Source organism: Hyperolius riggenbachi, chromosome 12 (assembly GCF_040937935.1).
Source record: "Hyperolius riggenbachi isolate aHypRig1 chromosome 12, aHypRig1.pri, whole genome shotgun sequence".
Lineage (NCBI taxonomy): Eukaryota > Metazoa > Chordata > Amphibia > Anura > Hyperoliidae > Hyperolius > Hyperolius riggenbachi.
In genome coordinates, this window is record NC_090657.1 from 60,359,604 (window position 1) to 60,385,496 (window position 25,893).

The window sequence follows — 25,893 nt, forward strand, 5'->3', positions numbered from 1 at the left end:
ACAGTTGCAGTTTTAAAACCACATCCTGTCTTTTAAGCTATAAAACAAAGCATAAATAATGACCCTTTGAACTTTCCTGAGGTAAAACCTTACGTCAAGCTGTCTCTCACTGTTTCTTGTCTGTTCAAGTGCTTCAGAAAACAGGACTGTATTCAACCAAGTTGGGTCAGAGAGCTCAGAGAAGCTCTTTTGCGTAGATAACAACTGAAGCTTCTTAACTCTTCCTGTACTGGAAAACAATATGAGACTCATATCTTCGCTACTAATGTTCTATTTCTTAGCTGTACTACACATACAATTCTTATCTCATCAGTTTATTTTCACTTCAGATTTGCTTTAAATGACCAGTACATGTTATTCGCTGTTTGCGAGGGGGATGGAAGGTTTGACAGGTAGAGAAAAAAAAGGAACTGTCCGTACACTTTCCGATTCCTTTGTTTCCTAATTAGCAGCCTTCCCAAAGACAAGAAAGTGGGTCTCATTGCCACTTTGTGTCTATGGAAAGCCCTTTGCCCGAGCATTCATCCGCATTTTTTCCCATCGCCGCATAATGCAAGGGGGGAATTTGTCACTCAATAGACCTGAGGCTGAATGGGGCACAACAGAGACGAAAATGACGTCCCCTCCTTGGGAACAAAACGCCGCCGTTCTATAAAAGCCACTGGAATTTTTTTTCAGCACCCGTCCTTTACTCTCCAATGACTTCCTGATGGCTTCTTTAAAGGGGACATTTTGACCTCGGGCCTGGGCCGGCAATTGAAATGAACGCTGTTCAGCAATCGTACGAACCAACAGTTCATTCTGGCCTGGTTGAGTTTCCATTGTTTTGTTTTGTTTTGTTGTTTCTTTTATTTCATGTGGAGAATCAAAAAAAAAAAAAAAAAATCTAAAAGACGATTTCACATTAAACTGCAATGTTCTTTTTAAGAGTCATTAAACTTCCCTGAAGGGTATAGAAGAGACAGTTCTAGCTCAACTAAAATTCCATCCCCTTCTTGGATGGAGAATTTGCTTCCCAACCTTAGAGTTTGTGCGCCCTCTAGTGGAGGCTTCGGTGTGGCAGTAGAACACCTCGACTGACCTTTCACATCTACCCCGAAAAAAAATAATAAATAAATAATGGGACAAGTGATGATTTAGGGAGAGGCAGATTGCAAATGCAATGCAGTGAGTAAAGCTTAATGATTTTAATTTTAATTTTTCAAATCATCAATAAAGATGTACAGTGGGATGCGAAAGTTTGGGCAACCTTGTTAAACGTCATGATTTTAATGTACAGGTAGTCCTCAGTTAACGAACGAGATAGGGACTGTAGGTTCGTTCTTAACCTGAATCCATTCTTAAGTCGGAACGCTGTGCTATCTCTGTCCGCTTTGCCTCCTATGTGCCCCACTCTGTGCCTCTCTGTCTTCCTCTATGCCTGTTTGTCCCTTCAAGGCTGCTGTACTCTATGTGCATGTTTGTCCCCCCTCTCTGCCTCTCTATGTCCCCACCTCTGTTTGTACCCCCTATGCCTTTTGTACCCCTTCTGTGCCTTTGTTTGTACCCCATGTGCCTTCGTTTGTACTCTCTGTGCCTCCATTTCTACCTCCCTTGTGGATTGTTTTACCCCCTATGCCTTTGTCACCCCCGTGCCTCTGATTGTGCATCTCTACTCTGTTTGCCCCATGTGCCTAAATTTGTACCTCCCTGTGCCACTCTCTGCTATTACCCCCCCGCCCCCTGTGCCCCGCTTTGTCCCTTCGCTCTCTGCCTATGGACTCACCTTCCAGCCCGAGTCCAACGCTGTCTGTCCTCCGCTCCCTGGCTCCATATAGCCACGTACAGCCAGGGCCGGGCCGAGGTAGAGGCGAGAGAGGCTCCAGCTCAGGACGCAGTGTAGGAGGAGGCGCACAACTCAGCTATCATTCCCCTATTGTGTTTGATGCAAAGAGAAATAAGAAAAGATACATGGCAGTTACTGTAAGCCAGATAACTAGAGACTACAGTGTTGGGGAGGTTGGGGGCTCTGGGGCGCCTCTTAGTCTAATAGCAATCAGTGTGTGATGGCCGGGATGGGAGGGATGGAGGGGCGCACTTTGGTGTCTCAGCCTTGGGTGCTGGAGGACCTTGTCCCGCCTCTGCATACAGCCACTGCTAGATGCAGCACTGCACCGCTACCTGTATGTCACATGACATACAGGAAGCAAGTGGATGCTGAATCTAGCGGTGGCTGTACGCGGCTATTTTGGAGCAGGAGGCGGAGAGTGAAGGACAGACAGCGTAGGACTCGGTTCGGAGGGGAGTCCAACACTGCTGGGGGACATGCGCTGGCACATGGGAAGTTGGAAGCCGCTTCTTCAAACCTCCCTGACGCGGAAATGACGTGATCGCGACGGGATCGAGCCGTTCATATCGGTGGGTCGTTCGTATGTTGGTCGTTCGTAAACCGGGGACTACCTGTATAAATCGTTGGTTGTTACGATAAAAAAATGTCAGTTAAATATATCATATAGGAGACACACCCAGTCATATTTGAGAAGTGAAATGAAGTTTATTGGATTTACAGAAAGTGCGCAATAATTGTTTAAATAAAATTAGGCAGGTGCATAAATTTGGGCACTGTTGTCATTTTATTGATTCCAAAACCTTTAGAACTAAATATTGGAACTCAAATTGGCTTGGTAAGCTCAGTGACCCCTGACCTACATACACAGGTGAATCCAATTCTGAGAAAGAGTCAATTGTAAGTTTCCCTCCTCTTTTAATTTTCTCTGAAGAGTAGCAACATGGGAGTCTCAAAACAACTCTCAAATGACCTGAAGACAAATATTGTTCACCATCATGGTTTAGGGGAAGGATACAGAAAGCTGTCTCAGAGATTTCAGCTGTCTGTTTCCACAATTAGGAACATATTGAGAAAATGGAAGACCACAGGCTCAGTTCACGTTAAGGCTTGAAGTTTCAGACCAAGAAAAATCTCGGATAAACAGAAGTGACAAGCAGACCAGCACCAAAGACCTACAATATCATCTTGCTGCAGATGGAGTCACTGTGCATCGTTCAACCATTCAGCGCACTTTACAGAAGGAGATGCTGTATGCCAGAGTGATGCAGAGGAAGCCTTTTCTCCACCCACAGCACAAACAGAGCCACTTGAGGTATGCTAAAGCACATATGGACAAGCCAGCTTCATTTTGGAATAAGGTGCTGTGGACTGATGAAACTAAAATTAAGTTATTTGGGCATAACAAGAGGCGATATGCATGGAGGAAAAACAACACAGCATTACAAGAAAAACACCTGCTACCTACAGTAAAATATGGTGGTGGTTCCATCATGCTGCAGGGCTGTGTGGCCAGTGCAGGGACTGGGAATCTTGTCAAAGTTCAGGGACGCATGGATTCCACTCAGTATCAGCAGATTCTGGAGACCAATGTCCAGGAATCAGTGACAAAGCTGAAGCTGCGCCAGGGCTGGATCTTTCAACAAGACAACGACCCTAAACACTGCTCAAAATCCACTAAGGCATTCATGCAGAGGAACAAGTACAACTTTCTGGAATGGCCATCTCAGTCCCCAGACCTGAATATAATTGAAAATCTGTGTGAGTTAAAGACAGCAGTTCATGCTCGGAAGCTATCAAACCTGAATGAACTAGGGATGTTTTGTAAAGAGGAATGGTCCAAAATACCTTCAACCAGAATCCAGACTCTCATTGGAACCTCCTGAAGCGTTTAGAGGCTATAATTTCTGCAAAAGGAGGATCTACTAAATATTGATTTAATTTCTTTCTTGTGGTGCCCAAATTTATGCACCTGCCCAATTTTGTTTAATCAATTATTGCACGCTTTCTGTAAATCCAATAAACTTAATTTCACTTCTCAAATATGACTGTGTGTCTCTCTTATATGATATATTTAACTGACATTTTTTATCGTAACAACCAACGATTTATACAGGAAAATCATGACGTTTAACAAGGTTGCCCAAACTTTCGCATCCCACTGTAGCCGCAAGGAGGGGGGCCTGACTCCTCCCTCCATCACCTCAGGTTTTGGAATCAATAAAATGACAAATAACAAGGTTGCCCAAACTTTCGCATCCCACTGTAGCCGCAAGGAGGGGGGCCTGACTCCTCCCTCCATCACCTCAGGTTTTGGAATCAATAAAATGACAAATAACAAGGTTGCCCAAACTTTCGCATCCCACTGTAGCCGCAAGGAGGGGGGCCTGACTCCTCCCTCCATCACCTCAGGTTTTGGAATCAATAAAATGACAAATAACAAGGTTGCCCAAACTTTCGCATCCCACTGTAGCAGCAAGGAGGGGGGCCTGACTCCTCCCTCCATCACCTCAGGTTTTGGAATCAATAAAATCACAAATAACAAGGTTGCCCAAACTTTCTCATCCCACTGTGAAAACAAAGGGAAAAACGAGAGCCCCAATAGTGTGTTACTGTTATTATTCCACAGAAATTTTAAAACAGGAAGAATACTCACAAGTGTAGGTTGCCGACGTAGGCAACCACTGTTGTCGCAGACGGGGAGTTTAGACCTGTCCCCGCTCAGGCTAAAAGGTCGCTCTCTATAGACAGAAGAAGGTGTTCACACCCATCCAACTGGTGGATACAATCGTATTCAAACAGGATTACAGAGGCGCCCGAAGATTAAAAGCACTATAATTTAAAATATATCAAATGGGGGGGTGCTGGATGATCCACCTCCCAAATAATGACCAATCGCACTGATTCACATCAAGAAAACAGTTTATCCTTACTCCACAACAATCACTTGCAACGCGTTTCACGGGTCTTACGCCCGCTTCCTCAGGCACATAAAAATCGGAGTAACTCAATTGTCAGGGAGCAGGCATGGCACCTCTGTAGTTTGTTGCCGCCAACCCTCGCTCCTTATAACCTGCCTTAGGACAAGTGCGGGTTCCTCCAGCTCCGAGCATTCGTACACTATAGAGTTGATAGGAAGATGGATGAAGCCAAATACAGGGCAATCTTGGAAGCAAACCTCTTGGAGATAAAACAAAGCAACGCGTTTCACGGGTCAGTGCCCGCTTCCTCAGGCAATAGAAAAAGGAGTTACAGCATCTAGCAAAACAAACAACACTCGGCACCTCTGTGAAGGCCGTGAAACGCGTTGCTTTGTTTTATCTGGAGTTCGTTAATAAATAGACTGAATGTACAGTCGTGTTGTGTCTGCTTGGAGGGGGTAAGTCCACCACTGCCTCCTCTAATTACCAAATTTTTGGCTTTTAAGCTCATTTAAAACCCCTTTTATCCTTTTGGCGCCTCTGTTCTCTCCGATATAATATTGTATCCACCCTGGGGGGAGGGTTGCGACCCTTTTCTACTATCTACAGAGAGCGACTTCTTATTCCTGAGTGGGGTCAGGATAATCTCCCCACCTGCCTTTACAGTGGTTGCCTATTGGTGACCCATGCTTGAGACATCAGAAAAGAACAAACCATTCCCGACACATCTAAGGATTCAGGCTACTGTCCCCAGTCTTTTGCAGACTACAAGAGGTTTGCTTCCAAGATTGCCCTGTATTTGGCTTCATCCATCTTCCTATCAACTCTATAGTGTACGAATGCTCGGAGCTGGAGGAACCCGCACTTGTCCTAAGGCAGGTTATAAGGAGCGAGGGTTGGCGGCAACAAACTACAGAGGTGCCATACCTGCATCCTGACAATTGAGTTACTCCGATTTTTATGTGCCTGAGGAAGCGGGAGTAAGACCCGTGAAACGCGTTGCAAGTGATTGTTGTGGAGTAAGAATAAACTGTTTTCTTGATGTGAATCAGTGCGATTGGTCATTATTTGGGAGGTGGATCATCCAGCACCCCCCCATTTGATATATTTTAAATTATAGTGCTTTTAATCTTCGGGCGCCTCTGTAATCCTGTTTGAATTTCTCATCCCACTGTATATCACAGTGCGCCTGCTGCTACCCCTTGGCCCTCTCCTTAGCGTCTCCCCGGGAGGACCTCGCCCACCCACCCCATAAACGGGGCAGAGTCTAATCATTCAGAAATTATGGATTGTGTGTAAAGCACAAAGATTTTTCCCAACCCTTCCCCTAAACCCTCACCCAGTGTGCTCTTCGCTCCCTATATTCATAGGTATTCAGCAAGTGACATTAGTTCTCACCCTCTGAAGAGACCACACTACTCTTCCTCTCACCACTTTGACTTCCCTTGTCTGGACTTGGCCACGCATCCCCTAGGTCACCACAATTCTGGAAGCAGGTTAGGTAACATTAGGGCCATGCCAAGATGAGAGAGGCACCAGACTTGGCAGATGTTTGTTAGGGAGGCACAACTGAACTAGTGAACCCATAACTGAGAAAAATTGAAAAGTGTAGAAACATGGTGAGCTGCAGGCTGACATACATGGGGTGTCAGATAATACAGACCAGGGTGTACATATTAATATCAGCCTGAGTGATTGAAGGGTGTTCCTGGAGTGGGCAATCATGGTATGATGGGTAAATCTACTCTGGGCTCTTGAGGAAGTGTTGTGATAAAAGGTAGCGATCAGAAAGGAGGTTGGTGGTTGCAGGCACTGCTTCCTGTGCAAGAAGGTCTCTTCTAGAGTGAAGGAAGACAAAAAGCAAGTGCACACTGAAATAGTGATGCAGGGACAATGCCCTGTTGGAAGGGTCTCATGTCGTATTTGGGGCTGGAGATATCCATAGGGGTTTACAACGGTCGAACTTGTGTCCCTCTTAAGAGCCGGAGACCAGGCATTAAAGTGAATCAGCAGCATCAATTAAAAGAAAAAAATTATACTTAACCATTTAAGCCGCCTGGACGTGATTATCACGTCCAGGCGGCTGCTGCTGTACTTCTGTGCACCCCAGCGCGCGATCGCGTGGAAGCCTGAAGATCAATAGAATAGTTCCATTTCATTGATCTAAAGTCCTAGTAGAAAAACCGATGGCTTCTTATCAGAGAAAGCGGTCTTTCTGACAAAAAAAAAAGTTTCCAGTCCTACATATGCTTCCTGGAAGCGAGCACTTCGCTTCCAGGGCTAAAAAAAAACAACTCACTGTGGCCATCTTGTGGCCAAATAGTAAAACTACATCTACATAATTTTTTCATAAAATAAACCCACATTATTACATTTAAAATTAACTGTTTACCCCCCACACCAAAAATTACCCCCAAAATTTTTTTAATGGAAAAAAAAAATTACAATAATAATAATAAAAAAAAAGACAAATAGTTACCTAAGGGTCTGAACCTTTTTAATATGCATGTGAAGAGAGTATATTGCGAACATTTTTTAAATTATACGCTTGTAAATAGTAATGGACGCAAAACTGAAAAAATGCACCTTTATTTCCAAATAAAATATTGGCGCCATACATTGTGATAGGGACATCATTTAAATGGTTTAATAAGCGGAAGAAATGGGCAAATAAAATACATAGGTTTTAATTATGGTGGCATGTATTATTTTAAAGCTATAATGGCTGATAACTGAGAATGAATGCATTTTTTAAATTTTGTCTTAATATTCCTGTTAAAATGCATTTAGAAAAAAATAATTCTTAGCAATATGTACCACCCAAAGAAAGCCTAATTGGGGCGGAAAAAACAAGATATAGATCAATTCATTGTGATAATTAGTGATAAAGTTATTGACGAATGAATGGGAGGTAAAAATTGTTTGGATGCATAAGGTGAAAAATACCTGGGGGCTCAAATGGTTAAAGAGCCTTAGAGATGAGTCTCACTGAAGTTTTTTTACTTACCCAGGGCTTCCTCCAGCCCCATAAGCATGGCATGTACATAAAACCTAGGGACATTTGAGGAGGAAAAAAGAAACAGAGGGATTTGGCATAAAAAAGCCAGGCCTCTGCAATGACTGGCAAACCATCTCCACAAGACATCAGAAACCAACAGGAAGTGCCCACATTAGTGTTTAACTTGGTTGACCACCCATCTCCGAAGGAAGTTTTCAATCTCAATTAAGTGTAGTAGGTAGGTCATATGATAACTACACTGTGGGGAGGGCAGAGTAGAGAGTTCCTGACCCTGAGGCCTGGCTGCTAACGTTTTGAGACCTAAGCACCTCAATAGATTTTCAGGTTTACATAGACCTAAATAAAACAGAAGTAAGCTCCACCCCCTATAAAGATATTATACGTCAACACACTGACTCTCAAAGTGAAGTTTTTTGGAGCCAACACAATTAGCAGTACTTTTGATTAAGTATCACTTTATTCTTTCTAAAGGCTCATACACACATCAGACCATGGTCTTTGGAAAATGAAAGATCACAGACCAGTTTTACCCCCTTCCATGTAGTATGAGAGCCATACCTACACAGTCTATTCTATGGAGCTGAACTCCCCATCAGAAAAAATACTTTGCAAGATGCTGCACACACAGATGCTGTACAGACACAAAAGATCAGTAGCTGCAAAAGATCTGTTCCTGCCAAAAATCCAACCCTGCAAATTGCAATGATAGTCTATGAGATCTGCAGATCATCATACACACATGATTTAACTGACAGATCTGCAGATCTGAAAATCCAACCTGGTGGATCTGATCTGCAGATGAATGTCAGTTAAATCATGTGTGTACGATGATCTGCAGTTCTCATAGACTATCATTGCAATTTGCAGGGTTGGATTTTTGGCAGGAACAGATCTTTTGCAGCTACAGATCTTTTGTGTCTGTACAGCATCTGTGTGTGCTGCATCTTGCAAAGTTTTTTTTTCTGATGTGGAGTTCAGCTCCATAGAATAGACTGTGTAGAGTATGGCTCTCATACTACATGGAAGGGGGTAAAACAGATCTGTGATCTTTCATTTTCAAAAGACTATGGTCTGATGTGTGTATGAGCCTTTAGTCTTTGTTACTCTCTGGACAAGATGTAGAACCACCAGCAGAATATCCAGTAACAGCAAGTCTAAACACGCGTTTCACGGAGAGAAGCCGCTTCCTCAAAGGCCCATGAAGTACAATGAATAACTTTTAGACCATAGGTTGTGAAATCAGTTCTGTAATACTATTGGAAAGTGCTATTCCTCCTGAGTGCGCATTTTGCAGGGGAGTCTTCCTCCATTCTGGAGTGAGCACTATCCGGGGACACACATCATACTTACCTCCCGCCTAGTATGCTTATTAATCTCTTTCTCCTCTTTCTCGGGTCCAGTTTGTCCATTCTCCATTTTAAAATTATCCGTTAACCAGTAATATCGCTTGAGCCATAGGGAAACAAGGACATTACCTCGCATTACCCCTTTCGGTTATAACTGCCAGCAAATGATATAGTGGAAAAAATTGAGAGCTTCTGAGTGGAACGGACGACACGGTGAGTATGTAATAATAATTTGTAGGTACATCGTGTTTATTTTAAATAATTTTACTCAGTTTAGGTTAATTTTAAAAAAAGTAGTCAACCTTTGCTGCATTGAGTAAAAAAAAAAAAAAGTCATAATAAATGTTATTGTGGCTCTTTTTCACTTTGGAATGTACAGCGGAGATCCACTTTAAGGATTGTCTTGGCCAGAAATCTAGCTTGTACACAGGAGCCCCTCTGAAGTCACCTAAAAATCAAGCATGTCAGTAGCGATAACAATGCCCGAGCAACCCCTCAGCGCTTTGATCGCCTTCTTGCCCCATCCTCCAGGAACCGCTCTTGAGGGCCGCATATCATCCCTCCTCCCCACTATATAGCAACTGATGCATCGCTAGCCTGTAGAAGCCACCCACCAAGGGCATAACTACAAGGGAGCAGCCCCTGCAGCTGCGGGGGGTGCTGAGCTGTAGGGGGGCCCCAATTACTACATCACTCCCTCTGCTCATAGGGTCCACCCTTCAGATCAGGTGTGAAGATCAGGATGGACACACTTGTTTTATGACCCTTGTGAGATGGGTCTCCAGGCTGTGAGGGTCACAAGGGGTAGGCAAAATAGAGAGTGTGAGCATTGGGGGGCCCTATCAAATTTTTCTGTGGGCCCTGTGATTTATAGTCATGGGGCCCCCAGCCACCCATCCATGCAGCCAGTACAATTTCCATAAATTGACCTCTGGAAAATGGTCCGCACATAATTATTACATTGCTTGCTGATTGTTACACTAAGGCCGGTTTTAGACTAAAAATCGGCATTAGCGATGCGGTGCGTCACCCCCTGACGCACCACATTGCCAAAAACAGGCCTTCAGGGAACACCGCATTAGTATCGGGAGCACCGCATCCCTGTCTGGCCACCAGCCAAGCAGGAAGTGACACGCACCTGCCGTCACTTCCTGCTTCGGGTATGCGGAATGCACGGAAGCATATTGTTAAAATATGCTTCCGCGCATGCGCGCCGCAACATCGCAACGGCAACATTTTGAAAATCCCTGCATCACCATAGAGTAACATGACTTCTAGTCCGACGCAGATATGTGCTGTAACTTAGTTTTGTCCTAGCATCTGGGATGCGGCCAAAACATCACGTCGCATCACGCCATACCATGGCAGAATTAAAGTCTCCATAGACTTTCATTGCCCTGCGGTGGGGTGCAGTAAAAATACTGCACCGCACCAGTGTGAAAGGGGCCTGAAGAAGAGGTCCTGTGTGGCCTCAAAACGACTATCTGTAGGACAGCGATTAGACGTATGGGATAAAAAGACACTTCACTGATCGTGCAGAAACCAGAAGTTTCAGAGAAGCTGACATGCAACTGGGCAAATATCTCCCTAAAGCAAATAGGGAAGCAATGTAAGTACAATATATAATCAATAAACAAAAGGAAAAGTCCAGTGTGTAAACACTATCGTATAATACACTGAAATATTGCTGATTTTCTTTCCTGTTATTATTTATTTACAATCTTATTTCAGTTGAACTTGTTAAAAGCAAGTGGAAATCCCTCAGAGACCGATTCACTCAGGAAAAAATTCTTATTGCAAAAGCAGAGAAGCAGCCAAAAATATCTGGCTACGCCCACCGTTTCAGGAGATCTATTTTTAAAGCACACGGTGGAAAAACATAGAGCTGGAGTAAAAATAGTATTGAATGCTTTATTACCATATAAATGTTGTTTTTGACTGAACGTGGTTCAAGCGTCTTCTTACAAAACAAGTGGGAATGTGGACGATGAAGACAGCGATTCCAGTGGGGTCCTGTCTGTCTGGGTATGACGACAACATGGATTCCCCTCTATCTGTAGATACAGAGGGATCACATGACTCTGTGAAATCAAAGGGATCACATGACTCTGTACCAGGGGCGCCTCTAGGCATAGGCAGTACAGGCCATTGCCTGGAGTGCCATTGGTCCTGGGGGGCGCCATGCTCCTATATTAAGTCCCACCCCCAAATTAAACCCTGCCCCTAGACTAAGCTCTGCCCCCGTGGGTGTTCTGTTACTTGCTTCTGCTGCATCTACTTAGCGTCTTAGTCTGTGGGTTCTGGCAGGCAGTGCAGGGCTACAGGAAAATGATGTCTGAACCCCTGCACTGGAGATTGTTTGTGTCTCCAGTGCAGGGCTTAGGGCACAATTTTCCAATAGCCCTGTTCTGTCTGTCAGTGCGGGAGTTTTGCAGCCGGAGATGCCGCACTAAGATCATTGGGGGAGCTGCTGCACGCCAGAAGGAGGCCAGGAGAGGAGTCTTCTGCAGGTGAGTAAATGTTTTTTTTTCTTATAGGTGCACGCAGGTATCAGGGCTATTAAAGGGGAACTAATGGGAAGGCGGTGGGGGGGGGGGGGGGGGGGGCGCCTGAGAGGAGCCCTGTCTATGTGTGTTTTCTAGTGAAACGTTGCACACATTACATGTATTTTCTGGTGAAACACTGCTGCATTACGATTATTTTCTGGTGAAAGATTGCCGAATTACAATTATTTTCTGGTGATCGTTGCTGCATTACAATTATTTTCTGGTGAAAGATTGCTGCATTAGGATTATTTTCTAGTGAAACACTGCTGCATTACGATTATTTTCATAGGGGGGGTGCCACAGGTTTTCTCGCCTGGAGTGACAAAATGGCTAGAGGCGCCCCTGCTCTGTACAATCAAAGGGATCACATGACCCACAGGACATTTCTGGTGGTTCAAGGGCCAATCGTTTCCAACTGCAAGGATTTCTAACAATTGAATAGCTATCAAGTCGCAAAACAGGAGGAAAAAGAAAGATGACACAGAGTAAACCTGTCACTTCTGAAAAAAGATAAGTCAGATACTTAAAGAGAACCTGAGGGGGGCAGGTGGGACACAGAGGCATGTTCTCTGCCTCATGACATGCCTCTGTGTCCCCACACCGCCGCTCTCTGCCCCTCCTCCCCTGCTCCTCTACAATATTTGTCGCTATCTCTGAGGTAAACACAGGGAGAGGGATTCCCTGTTCAAAACACCCGCCAGAGGCATTCCTGCAGGGTTTGCAGAGCTGCCATTGGGCAGCTCTCTGGCCACGCCTCCTTCTGCTCCCCCCGCCTCCCTGCATGCTGTGAGAGATACACAGTCTCTCTGTGCAGCATTGTGACTTCTAGGTCACAAAAGTAAAAGCTGGCCATTGTGGCCCACAGGAGCAGTGGTTGTTGCGGCTACCTGATCAGCTCAGCCTCGGATCAGGTAGCCTACCTTTGTTTTTTGAGCTCACCTCGCTTTAAAGTGCAGAAATAAAAAGCGCTCGCTCTGGATATGGTGCGGTCTACTTAGCTCCAACAGAGCAAAGCCTCAGATAGACCACACAGTGATCAACACACAGCTCTCGTTTCACAAAGCCAAGTGCTGCAGCTCAGTCTCTGGGTTATAGCCAGCAGTGCAATAAAACGTGTATACAGGTAGTATGCTCATGCATCCATCATGCTCCCCTTCAGGAAACTACTCACGGGATGTTGGGGTCTCAGAAAGACCAGTTAGCGAATTCGGGTGGTAGCCCCCCCCCCCCCCCGTCGCCTCCCAGGCTAACTCCTCCTTTTTCCTTACCACGCCAGGTGAAGGAATACTGTGTATATCTGTATCCTCTTAGGGCTTAGCGTGTATCCCGAAGCCACACTGGAGAAGCAGAGGAAGCAAATGGCTGAGCCGGGCGCTTTTAAGAATAAATACATTGTATTTATTTTTTTCCAGCTCAAAGAGTTCACTTCCTGACTTGCGTCAGTGAACTAATCGCTCTGCAAAAGCGCTTTACAAAAAATTGAAATCAGATTGTCAGCAGCACCAGAAGGGACTGACAGCGGCAGCAGAAGGACACAGAGGCATGTAACTGGGCAAAGAACATGCCTTTGTGTCCTATAATCTATACACAGTCTGCCTCGGGGTGCTCGCACCTACTCTTTAAGCTACCAGCATATATTTTCTCACCTACTTTTCGGTACTTTTTCAATTGCAGAGTGCTGAAAAGTTATTTTAAACAGAAGATGGAAAAATATATCACCTAGGATAAAATGTAAGGAAAAAAAGCAAATTGAATAAGGACCAAAGTTTACTACTCACAAAGTGAGTCACGTGATCAGGAACAGCACGTGATCTCCCAGAGTGCTCTTGGGGAGAAGGCTGCATGACATCAAAGCCTAGGCTAAACATCACTAGGAGTAGGAGGGCGGGGTTACAAACCAATATACAGCAATATTAGATACCAGTATCTAATATTAGCGAAACCATACCTATATCAGATGCGTTTCTGATGCTAAAACCAGAATAAGTCATGTAAACATGGGTGCCCTGAATAGTATACTACAATCTAGTCTACTGTATATTTTTTTTTTCCTTTTTATGAGATGGTCATTTTATAAGCGTCTGGAGATGGTCTCAAAAAAACGTAACTTCTAGGAAGGCAGCCGTCAAGCTGTCTCGGGTGACGGTATGGTAAAAATGTTCAGAGGCTGCTAAAATGTTTGGCATTATGATGTCAAAGAGGAGTGGAAGGCGTTCTGCTAGCACCGTCTCCCACTGCATTTAATGCAGTCCTCCTCGGCCGTCCCCGAGATTACACTATTCTCAACTGTTCTGCTTGTTTACACATACCTCCTCCCGATGTGACTGCTTCTTTGTGGCCCGCTGTTTACACAAACTTATTTTGGGAAATTCCACTAGACTGGACCAAGATTTCCTCATAAATCATTGAATCTACCGCTTGTGCCCTGATAAAACCAGCCCAGTCATTCATTCTTCTCTGATGGCCATTATAGAACAAGCAATTTGTTGCGCTGGCTTGACAAGCACGTCGAATATCTCGGCCGGGGCTAGCCCAAAGCGAAGCTTATACGCTGGAAGGAGCAGGGGCTATATGGCTTCTTTTTTCTTTTTTAAATGAAGGAAATTCTTGGGGTTTGTGTGGTCTCAATACCTGGGAAATTTGTGGCTTTGCATGTCCACTCGGTATGATCTGAAAATGGCGGGCCGCCAGCCACGAGGCTGCTGTCGACGGGGCCCTGATGTAGACTCGGTCTCGCCGCGACCGCCAACATTCCTTTGACTTTTTGCTCGTGTAATTATCCTGTCAAGTACGCTTAGTAATAATAATAACGCTGGTTAAGCTGGCACAAGTGTGGATCTAAGGTAGTCAATAAAGCACAAGATTGACGTTTTTATTCAAAAGACAAAAAGTTCCGTCTTCTTAAAATTTGTTTTCAAAGCAAAAGATTTTAAAGTGTAAATGGACTATTGAAGTGAACCAAACCCAGACTGCCAGCCGATCGATAACATAATGTATTATAAAATTATTATTATAATTAGCGATATTCTGCTACTGGATTTTTATAGTAAAATATCGGTAATATCGGTATCATTTGTTAGTATTTTACAATGACTAAACCCTAACCCTATTCTCACACAGAACCCTCCCTGGTGTCGCCTAACCCTAAAACCCCCCTGGAGGGGCCTAACCCTAAGGTGGTGCTTAACCTTAAACTCCTCCTGGTGCTGCCTACTAAACCTACCCACCTCAAATTCCCCTCTAAAGCATTAGCACACCAGCACCCCCCCCCCCCCCCCCCAGCAAAACAAGTTAAATTTCGATGTGTGACACAAGCTGTGGAATGGCGCTATTTGGTTTTTCATAAGATGGGATACTATCGGGCGCTTCTGGGTGCCGAAATTTCACCCTCTTGCCACTAATCGGCTGCCCCTGGGCGCTGAAATGTAACTTATTTCACCCTCTTGCTCCTAATCGGGTGCCGAAATCTACCTTCTTCACCGCATATCGCAGCCATTCGCTTTTGCTGCAAAGAAGGTAATTTTAAGTGCCCGATAGCAGCTGCCTCCATGTGCCCAAATTTCCCTGGTATGCCGCAAAATGTGCCCTTCTTTCTGCTTCGATCCATAGGTGCCAATAAGCAGGGTAAAAGCACCCCTGAGTCAAGCAAAACCTATTTTGTGAAGGCCATAGATGGTTAGATTACTATTTCAGATCCAGCGTGTGCTGGTGCAGCTTGTTGCCCTTAAGGTTCCTCCACCCCCCCCCCCCCCCCATCTCCTTGTCCCTGGTCATCTCATCACCGCAGCTCCCCGGTAGTTCCTTTGAGGGGCACAAATAAATCATGGACTGTGCAGGCATGAGGTTCGAACTGTATCTACGCAGTGAAAGAAATTTCTGATGAATGAACACTTGCTTTGACTACGCTCGTTCGCTTCAGAACTGCCAAGGCTGGATTTCTGGAAAGGCCACAAATGCCGCAGGCCAAGGGGCACCTGGACATGAAGGAAAGGTTACTATATATGAAAGAGGAGGGTGAAAATGGGGAGCAACACATGGAAAACGAAGCTGATGCTCAAGGAGGCTGTTCATAAAAGAGAGGGGCTGCTGTAGATGGATGAAACACATGGAAGAGGGGGCGGCACATGGAATAGGAGGGCGGCTGCTGCACATGAAAGGGGAGTCACAACATACTTGGCCTAGGGGGCACGAAAAGTATAAATCCAGCCTTGAAAACTGTGCAGTTCTCAATTGCTTAGTGCCACTTGAGGGAACTTCCTGGTTTTGGTATTCCACTACTAATACTAGTACACTGAGGATGGGGAACAGGGAAGGGGGGGCAAGGACAAAGATCAGCGTCAGTAGACTCAGAAGGAAGTGACTGAGCCCACCGTGGGCTTCATTTTCTTTGGGAGTATCAGTTCAAGGTTCGGTGTTGATAAGGAGATTTAGGCACTAATAAGAAGGGTTAGGTGCTGATAGGAAGGATTAGGGTTAGGCACTAAAGAGTATTGTTAGGTATAGGTGCCAGTAAGGAGAGTTAGGGTAAGCCACCAATAAAGAGGGTCAGGCCCTTTTTACACTGGGACATTACGTTACCCTGTTTTCACCATAGGGTAATGCAACACCAATTAAAGTCTATGGGCTTTTCATACCAGGATGGTGAGTAATGATGCGACAAAAGTGAAATTTTTTGCCGTCAGCAAACGCGACGGAAACAGTGCGTTGGGGGCCGGCTTGCACAGCGACGTGCGGCAGACTGGAAGTCATATCGGTCTATGCGACACAGATATTTTAAAGTGGCTGCCACACATAATCGTGTTGCGCATGAGCAGAAGCATATTTTGTCAATACACTTCTGCGCAATTCATCTTTTTGGCCACAGGAAGTGAGCGTTAGAGAAGCACCTGTGACTGTTGGGTGGAATAAGGAGACGCCACCCACTTGTGGGTATAATAAGGAAGTACCTGTGGCTGGTGAGGCACCTATGACTGTTGGGTGAAATTGGGAGGCTACTGTGACTGTTAAGTAGAATTGGGGGGTCTCCTTTGGCTGTTAGGTGGAATAACGAGGCACCTGTGACTGTTGGGTGGAAAAACGAGGCACCTGTGACTTTTGGGTGGAATAAGGAGACACCTGTGACTGTTGGGTGGAGTAGGGAGGCACCTATGACTGTTGGATGGAATTGGGATACACCAGTGTCTGTTGGGTTGAATGGAGAAGCACCTGTGACTGTTAAGTGGAATGGGGAGGCTCCTCATGCAGGTTCTGAAAGGAGGAACTAGGAACGAGGTTCCATATTGGAACAAATGCCTCATTTCTGATCATCATCTAGCCCTACTGCTCTATCCCAGTGGCAAGGCAATTTATGCAGCAAAACCCTCCTCTCCCTTGAACTAGGCTACAGGCAATTGTGTAATGGATAAGAGAATCCTATCTTAATTTTTCTCTGCTAAGTCCTGTGGTCATTTAATACCTTGTTGTCCTGCGCAGTGCTCGGGGGGGAAGGTGCGTTTGAGGGGCACCCTTCCCAACCAGGATGCAGCAGGAGTACGGTGGTTGCCCTGCTACCGAATATACTCAAGTATAAGCCATCCCAAGCGAGTGTAGGCAGATCCCCCACCATCAACTTTTGCCACTCAAAAAAAGACTAATAATGTGTGACCCGATCATAAGCTGAACCCCAGTGTCTTCCCCTAGCCTCCCCATGTATGTGATGCAGAGTGCAGAGGGAGAAGGAGGAGGTCATTGACTTGATTAAAAAAAAAATCTGCAGGACTGGAACTTTAACTGAAGCGTAGAAGTGGTGGTGGGGGGATAAATCAATAGTATACATTGCAAAGTGACAAGTTTAAAAATAGCAAATAGATCAAAAAAGGATCAATACTCACCACATAATTTGTTGATGTTATCCTTCAGGCCACCATCTATACTTCTGGCAGGCATGAAAAAATCCAGACAGTAAAAGCTGCCCTTATCTATAAACACATCCACCAACAATGTGATATACTGCTTGCTTGGCAGTTGGCAACAGTCATTATTTCCCACAATGCAAAAAGGTAGAGAGGCAGGAAACTGTCATGGCCATAGCAATAACAGCACACTGTGGGAGGGGTTTAACCACAATATCAGCCATGTGGAGGTCACTGATGCACTATTAGAGAAAAGCTTAAGATTTCTGGTGGGAAAGGGGGTATCGGCTACTGATTGGGATGAAGTTCAATCCTGGGTCAAAGTTCCTTTTTAAAGGATACCCGAAGAGACATGTGACATGATGAGATAGACATGGGTATGTACAGTGCCTAGCATACAAATAACTAGGCTGTGTTCCTTTTTTTCTTTCTCTGATATTACCTGATATGTAACTCTTTCAGGCAGAGAAAGAAAAAAAGGAACACAGCCTAGTTATTAGTGTGCTAGGCACTGTACATACACATGTTTATCTCATCATGTCACATGTCACTTCGGGTATCCTTTAAATCTACATACTCACAGGTGTTATGTAGCAGAGCTCTGTTGCCCAAGGGATCAGATACTGATCCATGCTGAGCAACAGAGCAGCCACGATGCTGTAGGACGTGTAAGTTGCTATGTGGGTTGGCGGAGGGATGACGAGCACTTGCGATGGAGCGGTTTCGGGGGGGTGGGAGGCAGGGAGAACAATGGCGTTGTGCCTTGCTCAGACGATGGACATCGCTAAAGATCTGACATGATAGACCTTTAGTGATTGTCATGAGGTGACTGTACACACTCACTGAAACTTGAACCAATCATCATTAGTAGTCCATTACTGCCGATTTTGGCATTTTACTGTCGTTCCATGGATATTGGCATTAACATCTACGCAATTTAGGTGTAATGTTTTTAACATTTTGCACTGAATCCCCTTTAAAAACCCGAAAAGGACTTGTGAAGCTCTAATCAAAGTTTGTAAGATTGTTTTTTTAAAGTGGACTCTTGCACGGAACAAAAGGAAAACAGAGAGAAATGCACTCTGTATGTATTTAGAGAGTTTAGCCTGTTTATTTTCCCCTCCTTTGTGTCTAATCACAGGTTGTAATTTGAGCTCTCTGTGTATCACATGACTGCCAATGGCAGAGATGGCAGAAAGCACAGGCTGTACACAATATGTCTGCTTCCATGAATCAGGAAGTAGAAACAGCGCACCTTGATTGTAGGATTTGTATCAGCTGTAACGAGGAATGCTTTTTGTTTAAAGGTTATTATGCTGTTGTGCGTCTTTTAGAGCAGAGAGGACGTTCTGAGTTCAGGTCCACTTTAATAGACGTGAGCTTTTACTTTACTTCTCCGAATCCCCATAACCACAGCCGTCGGCGAATGATGTATAGACCGCGTGCCGGATCAGGACTTGGGCTTTCCAGCCTGAACTTGGGATGGGCGTTCCTCCTTTCTCTTTGCGATAATGAACGGAATGACATGTCCTGGTGCCACAACAATAAATGATAACAAGGTCGAATAAAACGTTCTGCACGCCGTCCGTCTCGCGCAGTATCTCTTCGGCGCACAAACTTGGACGGTTGCCACGGAAAAGCAGAAGCTGGCTGGCTACTTCTCGCATAGCTCAATCCCCGAGGGTCCATTCTGTAAGGGGAAAACTGCTCGGCAGCCATCGACGAGACGCACAGGCGAATAATAAAATCCCGATGATTCAGTGGTAACCGCTGATTGCTCACGTCCCGGTGATTTGTGAGTAAGAGATATGCATAGCCTCTGTCTCGCTAGATGGTATAGCCTTGGGAAAATAATGGTACGGTCTGGAAAAAAAAATAACGTATTCCTGGAAGACTAATTTGGCCGACAAACTTTTTTAAAAGGTCGATGGCGGGGAACGCTGCAACATTATTTAAGTTTAAAAGTAATATGTAGAATATCTAGAGCTATAAAAAAATAGGACACCTAATTAAAGTTTTGTTCCATTCCCTTTTTCTCCTTACTTTTCTCCTAGGAGATAATTTTTCATCTTCCGTTTCATCTTCCGAGACGGATTGTTTGTTGATAATAGGACACAGAGGCATGTTCTCTGCCCAATTACATGCCTCTGAGTCCTTCTGGTGCCGCTGCCAGTCGCCCCTCAGCTCTGCTGTCCCCCCCTCCCCAAAACTAGCGACAGGCTAGCGACAATCTGATTGTCACTAGCCTCCTTTGCCCTGCCAGCCGTCAATCAAATTGCTCCCCCCACCTCCCCCACATCGCTCCCCCACCTCCAACAACTTGCTCCCCGGCACCCACATCTGTCACCTCACTCCTCCAATCGTCAGCTAAGCCGTGAGCCACAAAGTAATTCCGGGTCGCGGCCATCTTGGATTCGTCTGCCGGTGATCGGAGGCTGCGGAGGATGAACGGGCCACGGAGAGCGGCGTTGAGCGTCGCAGATGCATCCGGGGGCGGCGTGGAGCAGGTAGTATTTTTTTTTTTATTCCGTGATGCCGCCTCGGGTTCTCTTTAAAGTAAACATGAGTTTTTTAAATAAAAAAAATTACATAATTATCTCCTGAGAGGGAAGCCCCTGAAACCTCAACAGGCTTCGCCCTTCTCCCTCCACTGGGCCGTTCCAGCACTGTGTCCTCTTGAACCTCACAGCCACACTCCCGTACGGAAACAATTGCGGTGGCACTGCGCCTGAGCAATAGCACAAACTCACTTGGGCTTCGATGGAAAAAGCCAAGCCTGATCGGGTCTGTGAGCCGTCAACAAGGGCTTGTCAATGGTATTGCGGAGGGCAGAGCACTGGAAAGAGCCAATGGAGAAGGACAGGGGGAGCCTCTGTATCATCCAGAGACTTCCTTCTATTGAGGCAAGTACCCATTTGTGGCAATTTTTTTGCCCTACAGGTACACTTTAAAATACATTTTCAGCACTCTGCAATTGATAAAGTACCGAAAAGCAGGTAGGAAAGTACTGTCAAAATGATTATTTCCTTGCTTGCTGTTTGCTTAAAGGGCATTTTATTGATAAGGTGTGAATATATCACTTAGGAGAAAAAAAGCTAATTAAATAAGAGCCTGTGTGTTTTGGGAACTTTCTAGGACATGTGGATATTAAATCCCAATTTTAACGATACTGGGAGATTCTAGTAAAATACATACCGTAATAAATCAAAATCAAAGAAAAAACTTGCATGGTATTGTGGTAGTAAAGGCTCATACACACATCAGACTATAGTCTTTGGAAAATGAAAGATCACAGACCAATCTTACCACCCTTCCTGTAGTATGAGAGCCATACTCTACACAGTCTATTCTATGGAGCTGAACTCCACATCAGACAGAAATCTTTGCAAGATGCTGCACACACAGATGCTGTACAGACACAAAAGATCAGTATCTGCAAAAGATCTGTTCCTGCAAAAGATCCGTTCCTGCAAAATGCATTCATAGTCTATGAGATCCGCAGATCATCATACACACCTTGTTTAACTGACATTCATCTGCAGATCAGATCCACCACCAGATGATTGTCTGATCTGCAGATGAATGTCTGTTAACCATCTTAGCGGTATGGACGAGCTCAGCTCGTCCATCACCGCCGATGGCTGCCACTCAGGCCCTGCTGGGCCGATTTTGCTCAAATAAAGTGCAGCACACGCAGCCGGCACTTTGCCAGCCGCGTGTGCTGCCCGATCGCGAGCAGCGGCGAAAGAGGGTCCCCCCAGCCGCCTGAGCCCTGCGCAGCCGGAACAAATAGTTCCGGCCAGCGCTAAGGGCTGGATCGGAGGCGGCTGACGTCAGGACGTCGGCTGACGTCCATGACATCACTCCGCTCGTCGCCATGGCGACAGGAGAAGCCAAACACGGAAGGCTGCTCATTGCGGCCTTCCGTGTTACTTCTGGGTGCCGGAGGCGATCGGAAGAACGCCTCCGGAGCGCCATCTAGTGGACTTTCAGTTGGCTGCATGAAATAGTTTTTTTTTTATTTAAAAAAAACCCTCCCGCAGCCGCCCTGGCGATCTTAATAGAACGCCAGGGTGGTTAAACAAGGTGTGTATGATAATCTGCAGATCTCATAGACTATGAATGCAATTTTCAGGAACGGATCTTTGGCAGGAACAGATCTTTTGCAGATACTGATCTTTTGTGTCTGTACAGCATCTTTGTGTGCAGCATCTTGCAAAGATTTTTTTATGATGGGGAGCTCAGCTGAATAGAATAGACTGTGTAGAGTGTGGCTCTCATACTACATGGAAGGGGGTAAAATTGGTCTGTGATCTTTCAGTTTCCAAAGACTATAGTCTGATGTGTGTATGAGCCTTACACTGAGCAATAGCCGTTCTGTAAGTGCTTTTGAAAAATAAAAAAAAAACTGAGAATCCCCCAAACTCCAAAATGTGTCAGATCTATCACATTTGATTTGTGTTTAGAGCTCCCTTTTTTAGTCTGGCAAATTTTGTAAATAGAAGAAATATCTTTGCCTCTATTGCTGGGAAATAAAAAGGGACGATGGCTCTACAGAAAGTACTAGGGTTTAGAATATTCTACCGTTCTTGCAAATTGCTATATTTTTGCCGCTAATGGAAGTCTATGGGCCGCAGGAAAAAAAAACGCATATAAAAAACACTTTTTGAAAACGCACGCATATAAAACGCACATATAAAACAATGCGTTTTATATGCGTGCGTTTTAAAAAATGCTGGTTTTGCTGCATAATATACAAAAGCGCATCAAAAACGCAAATAATGAGAGTCAATGGAAACTCAATGCTATGCATTTTTCATGCGTTTTTATGTGCATTTTTGCGAAAAGAATGTTTGTGATGTATTTCCGCTTCCTGTTGTCTTCCTGGTGATTTGCATGAAACGCAATTGTAAAATGCATGAAAAACGCATACAAAACGCAGATGCGTTTTGTATATGAGAACCGCAAATGCATTAAAACGCACCCAAAACGCTTTTAAAATGCATATGCGGTGAAAAAAAACGCTAACGCAAATGCACCAAAAACACAGTAAAAACGCAGCAAAAACACACAAAAAACGCACGCAAAAAAAAATATGCACATGACATAAAACACAGCCTTTCATGTTATGTTATGTGTGCACCTACCCTAAAATAAAAGTCTTGTTATCTTCCTTCTTCCCATTCCACATTCCTGATCCTTGCTGATTGGCTGAGGGCAGTTCAGTGTGATACGAGGCTAGGAAGGAAAATAGAAGATAAATCACCTCATTCCTCTGCAGAAGATGCTGAAATCTGATCTATGTTCTGCTCACATGTTTACAAAGCAAACTAGATATGACAGTGCAGTTCTGCGTACAACATTTCAGGCAGAGGAGTATCAGGATTGGCTTCAGACAGAGACAGTAAAGATGGAAAATGCCTGGAACAGTTTTCTCTTTATTTACTATAAAAAAAATTCACTGAAATCAAAACATAGACAGTACAATACATATGTTATGTGAGTAGAACAAGTATTTATCTACTTATATGTGCATTTTTTTCTTCCTGGGATAGTATGGCTGTCCCTTGTGCTTTAAAGGGAACCTAAACTGAGAAGTATATGGATTTTTCCTCTAAAAATAATACCAGTTGCCTGACTTTCCTGCTGATCCTGTGTCTCTAATGCTTTCAGCCACAGCCCCTGAACAAGCATGCAGATCAGATGATCTGACTGAAGTCAGACTGGATTAGCTGCATGCTGGTTACAGGGATGTGATTCAGCCACTACTGCAGCAAAAGAGATCATCAGGAGTGCCGAGCAACTGGTATTGTTTTAAAGGAAACATCCATATCCCTCTCAGTTAAGGTTCCCTTTAAAAAGAACCAGAGACGAAGCACCCTCATGTATTTTACCTTATATATCAGTGGGAACATTACAGAAAACACCTACCCTGCTCTCTGCTTCATCCTCCACTGCTCAGCCAGCTTGTTATCAGCCCTGATAAAATCCCCGACTGAGCATTCAGTCTAGATTTGCTCAGGAATTATTATAGCTGAGTCATTATAACAGAGCCAGAAGGGGGCAGGCTTGGGCTTGAAAAGACATCAGAGAAGACAGACTCAGCTATAATGATTCCTAAGCAAAGCCAGACTGAATGCTCAGTTGGGGATTTTATCAGGGCTGCTAACAAGCAGGCTGAGCAGTGAAAGTGAATGTTTACCGGTTTTAAAAACAAAAAGTCAGATACTCACCTAAGGAGAGGGAAGGCTCGGTCCTAATGAGCCTTCCCTCTCCTCTCCCGGTGCCCGGTCCCGCGCAGGATCCCCCGTGGCAGTATTCGACCAGTTCGGTCAAATAGTGCCACTTCCGCATGCCGAAGGGAGCTTTCGGAAGGCTTCGGAGCACTCGGGCTCCCGATGACGCGGCCCGCTCCATACTACGCATGCAGCCGAGCGCCCCTCTATGACACGCTCGCACATACGTAGTATGGAGCGGCCCGTCTTCGGAAGCCCGAGTGCTCCCGAGAACCTCCGAAGTCCCTGCGGCGGCGGACCGCGAACGGGGGAGCCAGCGCAGCACCGAGGGCACCGGGAGAGGAGAGGGAAGGCTCATTAGGACCGAGCCTTCCTCTCCTTAGGTGGGTATCTGACTTTTTGTTTTAGAAACGGTACCCATTGGCTTGAAGGATGAAACAGAGAGCAGAGTAGGTGTTTTCCTCTAATGTTCCACTGATATACATGGTAAAATACATGAGGGTGCTTGTCGCTGGTTCACTTTAAGATCCAAACTGATTTGCCGCATCCCCGGAGCAGAACAAGTTATTTATGCCCCGGAAATTCCTGGGAAAAATTCCACGACTTTTGAAGTCGCAGATTTTGCAGACATTATTGTCAGATCTGACAAGATTAGCCTTCATGCTCGTTTCTGGTATTATACAGACACTTCTGCAGCCAAAATAGCAACTGGTACTGTTTAAAGGGAAATTAATATGGCAGCCTCCATATTGTTTTCACTACAGTTGTCCTTTAATAGAAAGTGTGAGAGAGGGGGAAAGTGTGTGTGTGTGGTGTGGGGGGGGGGGGGGAGGGGGGGGGTATAGAGAGGGGGAAGAAGGTGGGAGTGGGTAGAGGGCTGGAGGCAGTGCAGTGATGGAGAAGAAGGTGGGTGAGTGATAAGGGGGACAAGAGAGATAGAGTCATAGAGAGGAAGGGGTGACAGGGGCTGGGAGAAGCTGGGAAATAACACATGGCAGGCTGCCAGCTATCCTGGATATCTACTTGAAATTGCTCCCCCTAACTGCTTCTTGATAAATAATTACAGTTATAATGTACATTTTCCCCCTGAAGAGATACAAGGCCCCTTAGGCTATTATTACCAGTAGTCTGCTTACTGTACAAGAGCTACTCATATTGCTGTGTGCTGTTCTTCCGGTCCCCTCTGCTTCCTGCACTCAGACAGGAACAGGAAGTGATCTGCAGAGAGCAAGGATCAGACCTAACTACAGATTGCAGATGGTTAAGAAGTGGACCCATAGCTCCCAAATGCCCCTTTTTTCAGAGGGACTGTCCCTCTTTGGAAACCCCTGTCCTGCTTCTTCCTCATTTGTCCATCTTTCAGGACTGATGTACAGATGCAGAGGTAAGTTTGTGTATTTTTCTGCTGAAAATGTTTTTAAATTGACTCTAAACTTTATTCTCATCCTTCAGCCTAGTTACACACCAGGACGTTGCGTTTTAGGCGACGTTATAGGGCACATAACGTGCCCCTAACGCAACGCCCTGGTGCTCTCTGGTGTGGACGTCGGAGTGAGCCGCGTTTTTGCAGCTCACTCTGGCGTCCATGATGCCATGATGCGCACTCTTAGACGCATGCGGCATCACGTGGTCCCGCCCGGCCAATCGCCGCACATAGCGGCCGCTCCAGGAAGTAAACACTGCATGTCACTGAGTGCAGTGAATATTAATTAGCCATGTGCCCGGCCGCTCTCCCCTCCTCCCCAACATGACTGAGCATGTGCAAACAGTCTAACGCGGCTTAGCCGAGTAGAACGCACAGCATGCAGCACTTTGCTGCGTTACAATGTAACGCAACGTATGCAGTGTGGACAGCCCACTTGTGTTACATTGCTGTGCGTTGGGGGAGCGTTACAGGCTGCACTAACGTGCGCCTGTAACATCCCTGTGTGCAAGAAGCCTTAAAGGACAACTGTAACGAGAGGGATATGGAGGCTGCCATATTAATTTCCTTTTAAGCAATACCAGTTGCCTGGCTATCCTGCTGATTCTCTGCCTCCCTCTAATACTTTTAGCCATAGACCCTGAACACGCATGCATCAGATTTTTCTGACATTATTGTCAGATCTG

The 25,893-nt window shown here is 45.3% G+C and overlaps 1 long non-coding RNA gene across 7 annotated transcripts in view; it reads right to left on the bottom strand.

Moving 5' to 3' along the window:
* The window catches only part of LOC137541874 (uncharacterized), a 601,362-nt gene extending 576,380 nt beyond the window's left edge, over positions 1-24,982 (bottom strand). For 6 of the 7 annotated variants that reach the window (XR_011025298.1, XR_011025300.1, XR_011025294.1 and 3 more), the window contains exons 1-2: positions 24,935-24,982; positions 22,696-22,786 (exon numbers count right to left, since the gene is read on the bottom strand). This is a non-coding gene — a long non-coding RNA (uncharacterized lncRNA). The other variant, XR_011025299.1, reaches the window with a different exon arrangement.
* Positions 24,983-25,893: the final 911 nt, after the last annotated feature.